This window comes from Pantherophis guttatus, chromosome 11 (genome assembly GCF_059756535.1).
Source record: "Pantherophis guttatus breed Tessera chromosome 11, ASM5975653v1, whole genome shotgun sequence".
Lineage (NCBI taxonomy): Eukaryota > Metazoa > Chordata > Lepidosauria > Squamata > Colubridae > Pantherophis > Pantherophis guttatus.
The window spans coordinates 3015490-3030203 of NC_142073.1; positions in this window are offsets into that span (position 1 = coordinate 3015490).

The following is a 14714-nucleotide window of genomic DNA, read 5'->3' on the forward strand; positions in this document are numbered from 1 at the left end:
TTGGAACGCTGACATCAAGCTGACTCTGAAAGTTTTGAAGCAGTCACTTAATTGGTACTGGCAGGTGTGAGGTTAAATTTTCATTGTCCTGGTTTATTTTGGGCTTAGCAAATTGCAAAAACCCACCCATTGTAGCTCTGTTTATTGGTTAGTGTGTTGGACTAGCAGATATTCCAGCCAGGATAAATCATATCTTAAGGTAAAGATAAAGATTCCCCTCGCACATATGTGCTAGTTGTTCCTGACTCTAGGGGGTGGTGCTCATCTCCATTTCAAAGTCAAAGAGCCAGCGCTGTCCGAAGACGTCTCCATGGTCATGTGGCCAGCATGACTCAACGCCAAAGGTGCACGGAACGCTGTTCCCTTCCCACCAAAGGTGGTCCCTGTTTTTCCACTTGCATTTTTTTACGTGTTTTCGAACTGCTGTTTTAAGAAAGTGCCAAGAGGAAGCACACAGAAGAAAGATCTGAGTTTTGGAACCCTTCAGTATCTGAAGGATCTTTTTCAACTTGGTTTTATTGATTCCTTACTATTACTACTTTTTTTTTAAAATGGAAATTAGGAAGCCTTCGTCTTCCAAAAGGAAAATGTGTCCTGATACATTTTAATTGTTTTATGGTGTTACACTCTTCTAAAAAGGCGTATCCAGTTGATTTATAACTCCCATTTTCTCCAAATGTTAAAGACCCTATGAGATGCGGCTCAAATGTCAAACTTTATGGCAGTTTTGCATCCCTTCCCTCTGCAGAAAATACCTCCCCGACAACTTTTTCTGCCCCATTGCTTCCCTACCCCGGTGGAGAATACTAGACCCATGGAATTGCTTTAATCAAGCTAACAGTGGAGTAATTAAACGGAAATGGATACAACAGGAAGCACATTGACAAAGCCATCTGGATGGTCTCTTTGGGATCTTCCCTTCGTTTATTCGAGAAGAACCTCTCCTTTTTTTTTGGTCTCATTTCAGGGCTAATTGTAGATTTGCCACACGCTAAGTAGAAGCTAAATTAATTGGAAGAACAAAGAAAGTTTTTCTGAGGTTGGATCAAGGCCATATTTTCCGGCTAAAGCTTGCCTTTGCTGGACATTCTCTGGATGTTCTCATAAGCCACGCTAAGGAGTGGTGGGTTTCAAATTTTTTTACTACCGGTTCTGTGGGTGTGGCTTGGTGGGCATGGCATGGCTTTGTGGGCGTGGCTTTGTGGGCGTGGCAGGGGAAGGATACTGTAAAATCTCCATTCCCTCTCCAATCCAGGGGAAGGTCACTGCAAAATCCCCATTTCCTCCCAATCATCTGGAACTTGGGAGGCAGAGAATAGATGGGGGCGGGGCCAGTCAGAATTTTTACTACCGGTTCTCCGAACTACTCAAAATTTCCGCTACCGGTTCTCCAGAACCGGTCAGAACCTGCTGAAACCCACCTCTGACGCTAAGCCATGTCATTAGTTTATTTTAACATGTTTAGACCATACAATAGTTGCGATCCTGGTTAACTTTAATCACAATTTCCCCATTTTAGATCAGTTTAACTAAATCAGAGTTTTCCATATTATCCAAGCCCAGAACAGGAAGTCAATCAATAGATGGCTTGCTTTCAACCGTCCATAAATAAACCTCTATTAAAGCCAACGATACAAAGCGATACGCAGACTTTTAAGTTGTCCAAGACTCAGATTTAAAGATTGATGTTGCTTTTTATCCGGTTGACTGGGGTGCCAGTGTAGATTTCCTAATAATGGATAAGAGAGTGAGCTTTCCTTTTATCTTTTCGGAATTGAGGGGAAGTAACTATTTCTTCTGCCCTAAACATTGAAATAATTTGGTACCAACACTTGTCAGTTCATAATTACCATCACGCATTTGACTTGAAGCTGTGCACTTCATGGTCGATATAAACGGTTGATTCTTCACCAGTTTCTTTATTTTCCTTTATTTATGTTTTTTGGATGACATCTCATTTGTTGAAGAATTTTGGGAGAACTCAAAATCGGCCCAAACTTTTGAATGTGGACTTCAATGCCATCGAACCGGCTTATGTCTCACCCAGAGATTCTGTCCTGTTGATAGATCCCACAGAACGGATAACTAGATGATGAAAGATCCACTCAATCTTCCCAACGAGAGAATGTATGATTTTTCCTGTTTGATTCCGGACTTTTAAGAGATTTTCTTCCTCTTAGCTTTAATCTACCTCTCTCAAAGCAACAGAAAAGTCCCCATCTAACAAATTGCAGTGCTTTGAAATGCCATCTTGACCCATCTATTGATGTCCAGTCCCGACAGTCAATTCTTGAATGCAAGAATAGGTGAAGAGGTGATGGTGTCCTCTTACGCATCAAAAGAAAAGAGTTAGAGAATGGTGGGTGCCTGCCTAGCATTGACACCCCCCCCCCCCAAAAGTTTGGAACCTCTGTGAAATCCTTATTTTCAAGAAGGTGAGGAGAGTTCATTTTGAATCTATAAGTGCCAAGTCACGTTGTTTCAAACGCTCTTCCTTTGTAGTACATTTCAAAAGGGAATTCTCTGCCATCCAAACTGAGTCATAACTGGCTGAAATAAACACAAATTGTTTCACAAACAATTGGCAAGGGGTTCCTGTATACCAGTGTTTCCCAACCTTAGCCATTTTAAGATGTTCAATTCCCAGAATACCCCAGCCAGCCATTTTCTGTTCCCATAGATTTGCAGTGTTATGATTTAAAATCTAGAGACACAATATTCTTTTTCACACATCAAGGATGCCCACAAAGCACAAACCTATTGAGATACTTTTTTTTGGTTTTTGTTTTAATAGATCCGTGTTTCACAACCTCATCATCGTTTTAAGATATGCAGATGTCAACTCCCAGAATTCCACGGCTGGCTGGGAGAATTCAGGGAGTTGATAGCCTCACATCTTGTAAGTTGCTGACATCCAGAAGTGCTGTACGGTAATAGACTAAATTAATTCCTGATAGTTAATTTTGGAGCTGCTGTTGAGATATCCTGATGATTTCACCAGTGGTGAAATCCAATTTTTTTTTACTACCAGGTCTGTGGGCGTGGCTTGGTGGGCGTAGTGGTGTGGCTTGGTGGGCGTGGCTTGGTGGGTGTGTCAGGAGAAGGATACTGCAAAATCTCCATTCCCACCCAACTCTGGGGCCAACCAGAGGTGGTATTTGTCGGTTCTCCGAACTGCTCAAAATTTCCGTTACCGGTTCTCCAGAACCTGTCAGTACCTGCTGGATTTCATCCCTGGATTTCACTTCTGCTTCTAAAAGCAAACAACCAAAAAGTACATTTAGAATAGAATAGAATAGAATAATAGAGTTGGAAGGGAGCTTGGAGGTCTTCTAGTCCAACCCCCTGCTTAGGCAGGAAGCCCTACACCACTTCAGACAAATGGTTGTCCAATCTCTTCTTAAAAACTTCCAGTGTTGGAGCATTCACATCTTCTGGAGGCAGGTTGTTCCACTGGTTAATTGTTCTAACTGTCAGGAAATTTATCCTTAGTTCTAAGTTGCTTCTCTCCTAGTTTCCACCCATTGCTTCTTGTCCTGCCCTCAGGTGCTTTGGAGGTACATTTGAGGTACACCTCAAGTAAGTGTGGCCATTGACAAGGTCCTTTTCAGAACAGGGAGTGTATCTAACTTTGGGGAAATTGTAATAATTCAGCAACGCAAAACCAGCATCCCAGACCGGTCACTAGGTGGCGATGTTGCCATTTGGAGCCTGTTGTAAAGCCATTGTAATTGCCTTAAAACAGATCCAGGCTTCTGAATATTGCAATTCACAACATCTACAAGTTCACAGCTTCTAAAGAGAGGAGATTGGATTCTAGATTGGGAGTGAGCCAGGGGTTAAAACAGCTGATTAGAGAAGAGATATTCAGGAATAAACGTGAAGGAACAAACATGAGAATTTTAGAGATAGACAGACAGACAGACAGACAACGGAAAGATGTTTTAATTTGCAGAAATGAAAAAAAAAAATGCAGCAAATTCCAGCAACCCTTTGGTCTCAAATGCATCCCAATTAGTTACCTTCACTTAAAGAAAATCAAAGGAAGTCCTTTGAGCGGGGAAGGAAAATGAGAAACATTTTTTTTGCTCCCGGACAAAATAAAATTTGGGCCGTCAGGAAAGAAGGAGGGGAGAAAGGAAGTCATTACAGAAGGAAAGAAAGTTTCAAAAATAAGGAAACTCTATAATTGTGCACATCGGAGCAGTTGCCCCAAGATATTAGCATCTGATCTGTCAATTCTCGTGCCCAGATTTCAGAAAGATTCATATTACATCTACCTGCCTAACTAACTGACTGCAATTCCTAAATACTTTCTCTAGCTTGTATTACCTGCAGTTTCTAAATCTGGTTCCAGATTTGGCTTGTCATTAGGCATGTTCACAAGTCAGATTAAAAGCAGATTGAGGGAAGTCACCCCTCCTGGAAGAATGAAATATTTTGAGAAATATTTAAAAAGGCAGAATATTATATTTCCCTAAACGAGAAACATGTTTCTAAAGACAGAGACCAGCTCTCTGCCCTCAACAGATATTTGGTGCCCATTAAAGAAAGACTGGGCCATCCTATCTACAAGACAAAAGACCTTCCGCTCCAAGGTGATGGGATGAAGACATGACCCTCCAGGACATAATAGGATTAACCCATCTAGGAGCAGAGCTCAACACATGGCACAATCACTGGGGACATTGCATCACCCAGCAAACTTCAACCAAACCCGGGACTCAGACAACCTACAGAGCCAGCTATGACTCCTACAGCAGCCAATAGAACACAGGTTCTTACACAGGAACAGGAAGCTCAAGTTCAAAGCCCAAGAGAAGGTATAAATATCCCTGGCTCTCCACTTCCTGTGGTCGGCTGTCCAGAACCCAGTGGTGAAATCCAATTTTTTTTTACTACTGGTTCTGTGAGCGTGGCCTGGGGGCATGGTGTGGCTTGGAGGGCATGGCAGGGGAAGGATACTGCAAAATCCCCATTCCCTCCCCACTCCTGGGGGAAGGATATTGCAAAATCTCCATTTCCTCCCCACTCGGGGGCCAGCAGAGGTGGTATTTGCCGGTTCTCCAAACTGCTCAAAATTTCCACTACTGGTTCTCCAGAACCTGTCAGAACCTGCTGGATTTCACCCCTGCTTGTACCCCTTTCTTCCAAGAAACGAACAGGTAGGTGCTGCAAAGGTAGCCAATGAGTGTAAAATGTCTCCAGCAAGTTGCTGAATGAATTGAATATAATTCCCACTCACTCCTGCCTCCAATCTCGTGTTTTGAAAGCGGGGAGTTTACTTTCAGGGCAACGGATTATTAACTCGGCACCCAAAGTCAACATCTTTGCATAAGGCTTCTGTTTGTTTGGTGTACAAAGAAATATCCCCCCCCCCAAGAAATGTTGAGAAAACGGATGGCCATAAAGGTGAGAGGTTGATGCTAATGTTGTATTTAAAAATCATGTGGATTTTTTCCCCCCCTGCTGTCAAATATTAGCTTTTGGAGAGCAGAGAATATCTTTCCGCTCTGCTCTGCCTTTTTTTTTTTTTTTGGAGATGTCTCTTGGATTTGGTTGGTCTTGTAAAATAAATGTTCTTTTTCCTTTTCTCACCCCATTTTAAAGACAAGTTAAAGGGGCCCATCTAGCACCAGGAGTCAGTCTTGAGCCAAAGTTGGTTGATTCCAGACTCTTAATTAGTATTTGATGGAGATCCCAAGGTTCTTATCTACACCAGAGTTGTTCAACCTTAGCAACTTTAAGAGGTATGGACTTCAGCTCCCAGAATTCCCCAGCCAGTAGAATTCTGGAAATTGATGTCCAGACATCTTAAAATTTGCTAGTTAAAAAACACTAATCTAGACTGAGATGGTTAGAAGGCATAGAATAGAATGGAATGGAATGGAATGGAATGGAATGGAATGGAATAACAGAATTGGAAGGGACCTTGGAGGTCTTCTAGTCCAGCCCACTGCTTAAGCAGGAAACCCTACACCACTTCAGAGAAATGGTTATCCAATCACTTCTTAAAAACTTCCAGTGTTGCGGCATTCACAACTTCTGGAGGCAAGTTGTTCCACTGGTTAATTCTTCTAACTGTTAAGAAATTTCTCCTCAGTTCTAGGTTGCTTCTCTCCTTGATTAGTTTCCACCCATTGCTTCTTGACCTGCCTTCAAGTGCTTTGGAGAATAGCTTGACTCCTTCTTCTTTGGGGCAGCCCCTGAGATATTGGAAGACTGCTATCATGTCTCCCCTAGTCCTTTTCATTAAGCTAGACTTACCCAGTTCCTGCAACCGTTCTTTATATGTTTTAGCCTTCAGACCCCTAATCATCTTTGTTGCTCTTCTCTGCACTCTTTCTAGAATCTCCACATCTGTTTTACATCGTGGCAACCAAAATTGAATGCAGTATTCCAAGTGTGGCCTTACTAAGGCATTATAAAATGATATTAACACTTCACGTGATTTTGATTCTATCCCTCTGTTTATGCAGCCTTTTGTGATATTATTGGCTGAATATTGTGATAATATCGGCTGGAAAGAGGTACTGAGTCCCCTACTTCACATTTAAATGTTGCAAAGCTGCATAAAAGTGAAGCTTATGCTTTGCCTAACTGATTTGCTGATCTTTCAGCAGTATGCTAATTTTCCTCACCTAAGTAAAGGAAAATAATTTCAATTTGACTGTTTCCAGAGCCCATTGAATAAGTGGCTTCCACAAGGGAATATTTCAGATTAATTGCTTGACCTCCTCTCCCTCCTCCTCCTCCTCCTCCTCCTTTCAGTACCTTCATAATAAAACACTTTCCTACATGCATATTTAAAATGGATCAATTCAAATGCATCGCTGAATAATGACAATAAAACCCATCTACAGAAATTCCAGCCATTTCACTCCCAAGACTGTAAAAAAAATAACTTGGAGGATTGAATAGCGTGCCGAAAGAGCCAACTCTAGCTTTGCTTGATCTTTTGATTTTAATTGATAATATGCTGTATCATTTCAATTTATCATTGTCAGATGGGTTCATAAAAATACGCACTTCAGTGGGATCTGAATGCTTTCCGAATGTATTCATTAAACAGATAGTTAGATGCATTCACACTCAGACAGATAAAGCATAATGCAGAGTAATAGATTAAATCTTCCATTTTCTAAGCGCTTTGTATCTTGATGCTGCTGTAAAATGTAGATACATTCAGTAGCGTAACTAAGGATAGCCAAGAAAAACTATTTTTTTTGGTCAATGTCCAGGATTATGCAGGTAGTCCTTGACTTAGGACTTGAACAGTTCATTTAATGACCATTTAAAGTTACAACGGCACTGAAAAAAGTGCCTTATGATCCCTTTTCACACTTACCATCATCGGGGAAACCCCATGGCCTCGTGATCAAAATTCACTTGGCAACTGACTTGCATTTATGACGGTTGCAGTGTCCTGGGGTCCTATGATCCTCTTTTGAGACCTTCTGACAAACACAGTCAATGGGGAAGCCAGGTTCTCTTAACAACGATGTCCCCAACTTAACAACTGTGGCAAGGAAGATCATAAAATGGGGCAAAACTCACTTAACAACTGTCTCGCTTAGAAATTTTGGGCTCAATTTTGGTCATAGGTCGAGAACTACCTGTAATTTTTTTTTCCAGGTGCAGGGCTGAATTTGGTTTTTGTTAAGTAGGGTTATGGCAGGACAAGAGCTACATTGGATGTCATTTACAATGCATTACTATTTTTTAAACGAATATGATTAATCTCCAGGAAAGCTACGTCATGTTCAGTTCCAAAATAGGTATGAAGTTAGCTTGAGTTTGCAGCTATTTAAAGCAGCTGTGTCTTTTCTTGGGGTCGTGTGGTTCCCTTAACGGGACATAGCGGCTTTAAACAGTTGCAAACAAGGACTGTATTTCCCTCTCCCACACAATCCCCTCCAAAGTGCTTTTGTTGGAAATCAAATCCAATGTAGGCATCTCAGCAAGTCCTGCCATCTTCACCATGCACTTCTCCAAAGCTTCTCAAGACCATCTCCAAAGCGTCTGAGGGCAGGACAAGAAGCAATGGATGGAAACTAATCAAGGAGAGAAGCAAGCTAGAACTAAGGAGAAAGTTCCTGACAGTTAGAACAATTAATCAGTGGAACAACTTATCTCCAGAAGTTGTAAATGTTCCAACACTGGAAGTTTTTAAGAAGAGATTGGACAGCTGTTTGTCTGGAATGGTATAGGGCCTCCTCTTTGAGCAAAGGATTGGACTAGAAGACCTCCAAGGTCCCTTCCAACTCTGTTAAATTCTGTTATTCCTCCACTGTGAATATGTCTGTATTTAAATCACAGAAGCATTTTCGAAGGCCATTCAAATTCGAAATGACTTTCCCGAAAGTAGTTTCACGCACCATTTGTCGTAAGGAAACAGATTTCAGACGCTCCTTTGGAGGAAAAGTAAAAAGTAAATGTAAGATGGAACGTAAAAGAGTACGGAACTTCTCAGCAGTTAAATGCGAGTGCCATCAAGAGACATCAGTTCCCTGTGATTTGATTTTTTTTTAAAAAAATGAAATAATAAATTAGCTCCGAGGAAATCAATACTCAGTTCTGTCTAGAAACGCAAGAGGACGTCATACGTGTTGCCACCCACACGTGTTTTCTTTAAAACATGCTCAGATTATCTCGGAAACAATTAGCAAGCAAAATCACTATAGAGAATTATGCATTCAGTTTCTACGGTTACCCCATGACAGATGAAATCAATTAAATTATTTTCAGCACTACAGGATTAATAATGAATAGATTGCTAATGAGAGACAATATTGCCACAAAATTGTTTGGGGAAAGTTTCCCCCCCCCTTTTTTCCCAGGGAGCGGCTACTTTTAGCAACTCACCTTGAACCTTTTGTCATATCTCATGCTCAAGACTGGACTGCTGCAAAGAATGCTTGAGAGCCATCCCTTGAAGATGTTTCAGAACTTGTAGCCAATGGGGAAGCAGGTCTAAAAGGAATGGATTTGCTTCGCAAAGAGCCTGGAAGGAATCTAATTTCTTTTTTCTTTTTTCCTCCTCTTGATTGCTCTTTCTTTCTCTCCTTCCCATAAAGTGTGATCGATGTATTACTACGGCTGTGTGGTTGCATTGCTAAACCTCGGGTGTGTTTGCACTTGCTGTAACTGACCGCGGTTGCAAAATTAAACCCAACTGTCTGAGTTTGCACCATTTTGTTGAAATGAACACTTGCTAAACACGTTTTAGCCAGGGGTGAAATCCAGCAGGTTCTGACAGGTTCTGGAGAAGCGGTAGCAGAAATTTTGAGTAGTTCGGAGAACCAGCAAATACCACCTCTGGCTGGCCTCCGAGTGGGGTGGGAATGGAGATTTTGCAGTATCCTTCCCCCAGGAGTGGGGAGGGAATGGGGATTTTGCAGTATCCTTCCCCCAGGTGTGGAGAGGGAATGGGGATTTTTTTTTTTTAATTTGATTTATATGCCGCCCTTCTCCGGAGACTCAGGGCGGCTTACAATGCGTTAAGCAATAGCCTTCATTCTTTTGTATGTTTTATACAAAGTCAGCTTATTGCCCCCACAAACTGGGTCCTCATTTCACCTACCTTAGAAAGGATGGAAGGCTGAGTCAACCTTGAGCCTTGGAGAGATTCGAACCAGCAGAAATTGCAGGCAGCTGTGTTAATTACAGGGTGCACTAAACCCCTGTACTATCAAGGCTCTTTTTTGCAGTATCCTTCCCCCAGGAGTGGAGAGGGAATGAGGATTTTGCAGTATCCTTCCCCCAGGAGTGGGGAGGGAATGGAGATTTTGCAATATCCTTCTCCCAGGTGTGGAGAGGGAATGGGGATTTTGCAGTATCCTTCCCCTGCCATGCCCACCAAGCCACGCCCACAGAACCGGTAGTAAAAAAAATTGGATTTCACCACTGTTTTTAGCCCAGTGTATTTTGCTGCTCCTGATCCTGCTTTGCTAGACATAAGAACCATGAAACCAAGTTACGAACGCTAGTAACATCTTATAGCAACGATTCATCTAATATTTGCTCTAAAGCAGCCGTGTCCAAGCTTGGCAACCCAGCTTGGCTGAGGAATTCTGGGAATTGAAGTCCCCAGGTCTTAAAGTTGCCAAGGTTGGACACACCCCTGCTCTAAGCCAAAGAATTACAGGTAGTTCCCGCCTTACGGCTATAATTTTTTTGGCTGAGGTTAGAATATAGGAAATGTTCCTGGAAAAGCTTGAAGCCAACTAAAGAACACCCAAATGTTTATTCTTCAACAGAAGGTCCGATTTTCAGAAATAGACAGGTACGGCTCTTTGACCAATGAAATAACAGAAATTTCCTGATTGAACTGTGAAAATAGATCCCAGATTTTTTTTTCGGGATTGAGATCCTGTTGCCCTATCAACCCACCTCAAAATCTCTGCACTGAAATTAATAGGACGCAAATTGGCAGTGGATATTTCGTAACTTTGATTTCATTAGGCGTTAGATGGGAACTACTAATTGTCCTACATTGAGGTTAATTTTCTCCTATTTAACAAAACTCTTTACAAAATGGGGTGCATGGTTCACAGTTTATTAGTCTAAAGTATTTTCCCGCTCTTCTTTCTCAAAATCACTGTTTTGCTGCTTTACTGCCCCAAACTGCCAAAACAAGAGCATTTTTCTCTGCCACTTTTAAGATATTAACTTCATTACGTTTCACAAAGCAGTGATTTATATAAATTACAGGGGGTTGCATCCAAAACCCTCGCTGTGCTGCAATTTAGCTAGTGACATCTACAGTTCAGCTTGGGGTTTGTTTGTTTTTTTTTTTTCCCTTCCACCGTTAACTTATCTGAGTCTCTAGTTTCTGGGGATATTTTTCATGTGAATTGGACATTTAAGGGAGTCTCTGAAAGATATAAAAGCATGTGCTTTTTTATATTAAAAAAAAAGTCCATTTATATTGTAGTTCGCTACGAGAAGAGGGAAAAGAGAAAAAATATTAGGCTTGGCAGGGTGAGATATAATCAATCTGATTTCAGAGGACACGATTTTATTTTATTTAAGAAAAATGAGAAGACTTTGCAGATCACGTTCTAGAGAATAAAGAAGGTAACAAAGAACTTGTCTGGAGATAGGGGATTTACGCATACACGCACACATATAAATTCCATCAACCAGGGATATGACTTGATTTAAGACACATTTAAGTCTTCCTTTAAAATTAATGAGATTCACTTCTGTATCTGTATCTGTATCGGTGTCTGTATCTCTGTTAGTTTATCTATCTATCTATCTATCTATCTATCTATCTATCTATCTATCTATCTATGTTTTCTGAGGTTTCTATCTATTATCTTCTATCTATCTATCTATCTATCTATCTATCTATCTATCTATCTATCTATCTATCATCTATCTATCATCTATCTATCTTCTATTATCTATCTATCTTCTATTATCTCTCTCTCTCTCTCTCTCTCTCTCTCTCTCTATCATCTATCTTCTATTATTTATCTATCTATCTATCTTTTCAAGGTTGCCATAAACAATTTTTCCATTTGAATCAGTGGAACTTGAAAGTGCCAGAAATAATTGTACATTTTAATGCCACGTAGAGAAACATTCTTGCATTTTCTCCTCATCGGTTCTCATTAAACTTGATGAATTGGCTTGGGATTTGAAAATTTTTCAGTACAGGTAGTCCTCAACATATGACCCCAGTTGAGACCAACATTTAATGTTGTAAGTTGAGGACTACCTGCAGAAAAGAAAATTTTGATGAAATTCAAAAGGGTGGAGCACGACGGCTTTTGTTCTTATGTAGTCCTCTTTCTGTGTGAATGTGAATTGTGTGTGGGTCAAATTAGAGGAAAATCTTAATATAGGTAGTCCTTGACTTACAACAGTCAACAATAAATGTTAGTGACCATTCAGTTACAACGGCACTGAAAGAAAGTAACTTATGCCCATTTTTCACCCTTACGACCGTTGCAGCATCCCCAAGGTCACATGATCAAAATTCAAATGCTTGGCAACTGGCCTGTACTTATGACAGTTGCAGTGTCCCCGGGTCATGTGATCTCCTTTTGCGATCTTTGCGACAGGCTGTGAGTTTGATCCTAGGTAGCGGCAGATATTTCTCTCTTTGGGCAGAATGAGAATATATCTGCTGCAAACTCCGCATTGGTGACAGGAAGGGCATCCGGCCAGTAAACACTCCATTCAGTTGCCCTGACTCCACCCCAATGTAAGGGATTTCATCATTAAAAGGAAAAAAAAATGCTCTCTACGGGTGCACAAGAGTGTGATTTCCCTATTTGGATAACAAGTCCGACTTTATTCACCACCAGGCAATGATGCTACACGAGATTTTCTTTCTTTTTTACTCCTTTCTGTTTCCTTTTACGTTTTCACGATCCCCTGTCTTTTCTCTGAGCAGATCAAGTTAACCTAAAACCTGTATTTTCCTGAAGAATTAATGATGCACTCAGGGTCAACTAATCAACTTCACAGTTCAAAGAGTAAAGCTACTCAAACTCTTCAAATCTTGCCTTTTTTTAAAAAAAAAAAAATAGTTTTCAAAGCATTGTATGAACTTTCTTGTAAAAACAACACTGCAAACATCACAAGGAAGCAAACAAATAATAATAAAAAAAAAGAAAGGGAAATAACGTAGTTGTCCTATCCAGAAATTTGACTGTATTCGTGGATGGATGGGTGGATGGAAGGAAGGATGGATGGATGGGTTGATGGTTAGATAAATAATAAATATGCTATTTTATCCTCTTTATCTGCACCTTATCCAAAACAGAAAGGCACTTTAACACCTTTCCCTTTATAAACTCATTAACACCTTTCATTGTAAGCCCATTCTACCAAGCTCTTTATGATTTCCACGGAGGTCTGAACATTCATTGTCAAGTCAATCTGGGACCAATGTTTATGATACACAGTAATTAATCACCGTGATTTCACATTAGCGTAATTATTACATTAGGAAAGAAAGTGGGTGAGACGTTTAGTCACAGCCCTCTTTGCCTCTAAGAGAATATCCATTAGAGTCAATAATGTAATTTTTAAAATTGTTAACCTGTTTCGGGAGGGTTTCCATGCAAAAGCCAAGCATAGAAAAATCCAAAAAAAAAAAAAAAAGCCATTTGGGGGAGTGGGGATACTGATCCTGAAGGGTATTGTTCCAGTTTTCATACTAGAATAACAGAGTTGGAAGGGACCCTGGAGGTCTTCTAGTCCAACCCCCTGCTTAGGCAAGAAACCCTACACCACTTCCACTGTTGGAGCATTTGCAACTTCTGGAGGCTAGTTGTTTCACTGATTAATTCTTCTAACCGTTAGGAAATTTCTCTTTAATTCCAGGTTGCTTCTCTCCTTGATTAACTTCCACCCATTGCTTCTTGTCCTGCCCTCAGGTGCTTTGGAGAATAGCTTGACTCCCTCTTCTTTGGGGCAGCCCCTGAAATATTGGAACACAGCTATCATGTCTCCCTTAGTCTTTCTTCTCATTAAAGTAGACATACCCAGTTCCTGCAACCGTTCTTCATATAATTTTATCCTTCAGTTCCCTAATCCTCTTTGTTGCTCTTCTCTGCACTCTTTCTAGAGTCTCCACATCCTTTTTACATCGTGGTGACCAAAACTGAATGCAATATTCCAAGTGTGGCCTTACCAAGGCCTTATAAAGTGGTATTAACACTTCACGTGATCTTGATTCTATCCCTCTGTTGATGCAGCCCAGAACTGTTGACAAAGCTGGCTGGGGAATTCTGGGAGTTGAAGTCCGACAGGCTTAAAGTTGCCAAGGTTGGAGACCCCTGATCTAAAGAGGCAAGTAGACTGCTTTAAAACAAATAACCTATTTCCTACACACACACACACAAACACAAACACACACACACACACACCATGCTTGGGAAGATCTACCTTATAAAATGTTCCCCAACAATTTCTGGAATTTTGCCATGCGTTTCCCACTCACCCACCAACCCAGAAAGATTTATGTGCAAAAGATGTGGGTTTTGACTGGATCGGAGCCCTCATCATTACACTGCATCCTCCATAACCTTGAGGATTTTTTTTGTTGCTTAGCAACCAGAGGTGGAAAAGATGATTTAAAAGAAATGATGGGGAATGGGGCATTCCCTAGGTCCTACCCAGGAAGAAGGTCCTGTGGTCTGCTGGGGTGGAGAAGTGAATATTTTGGCCGATGCTGATTGAATGGTGAATAGCCAACATTAAGTTTTTCCATTAGAGAAGAATGTGCGCGTGCATCTTTCTTAGGTCAATGACACTTGGATGCAGGACACATCAAAGCTTCGGTGGACATCTGGAAGGACGATAGGTTATTCCCCTTGGCCCCCTTTATCTTATTCATTTCATTGAGCCATGGGAATGGATGAGTAGAATCAGTATCTAAAGGGCAGGGAATCCAGATATCTGGAAAACCTTAGTCTGGTTTTTGCTAGCTTTGGTGGGAGGGAAAGTCATGTGGGGAACAGATGTAAATAAAGGAAAGGAATTTTAATATACAACTTGCCTCCAACACTCCCTTGGAAAAACAATTTGTCCTTTTGAAAGCGAGTGAATGTTAACCCTACCTTGTAAAAATGAGAGGTTTTGATGTCCAAGAAAAAATAGGCTGTTAGAGGCCTTTAATATTCTTAGGGAGTTGGCTTTTGTAAAATCTGGGGGGTTAAGAGACTTCAAAGAATGGCCACTTATCTCCCTGA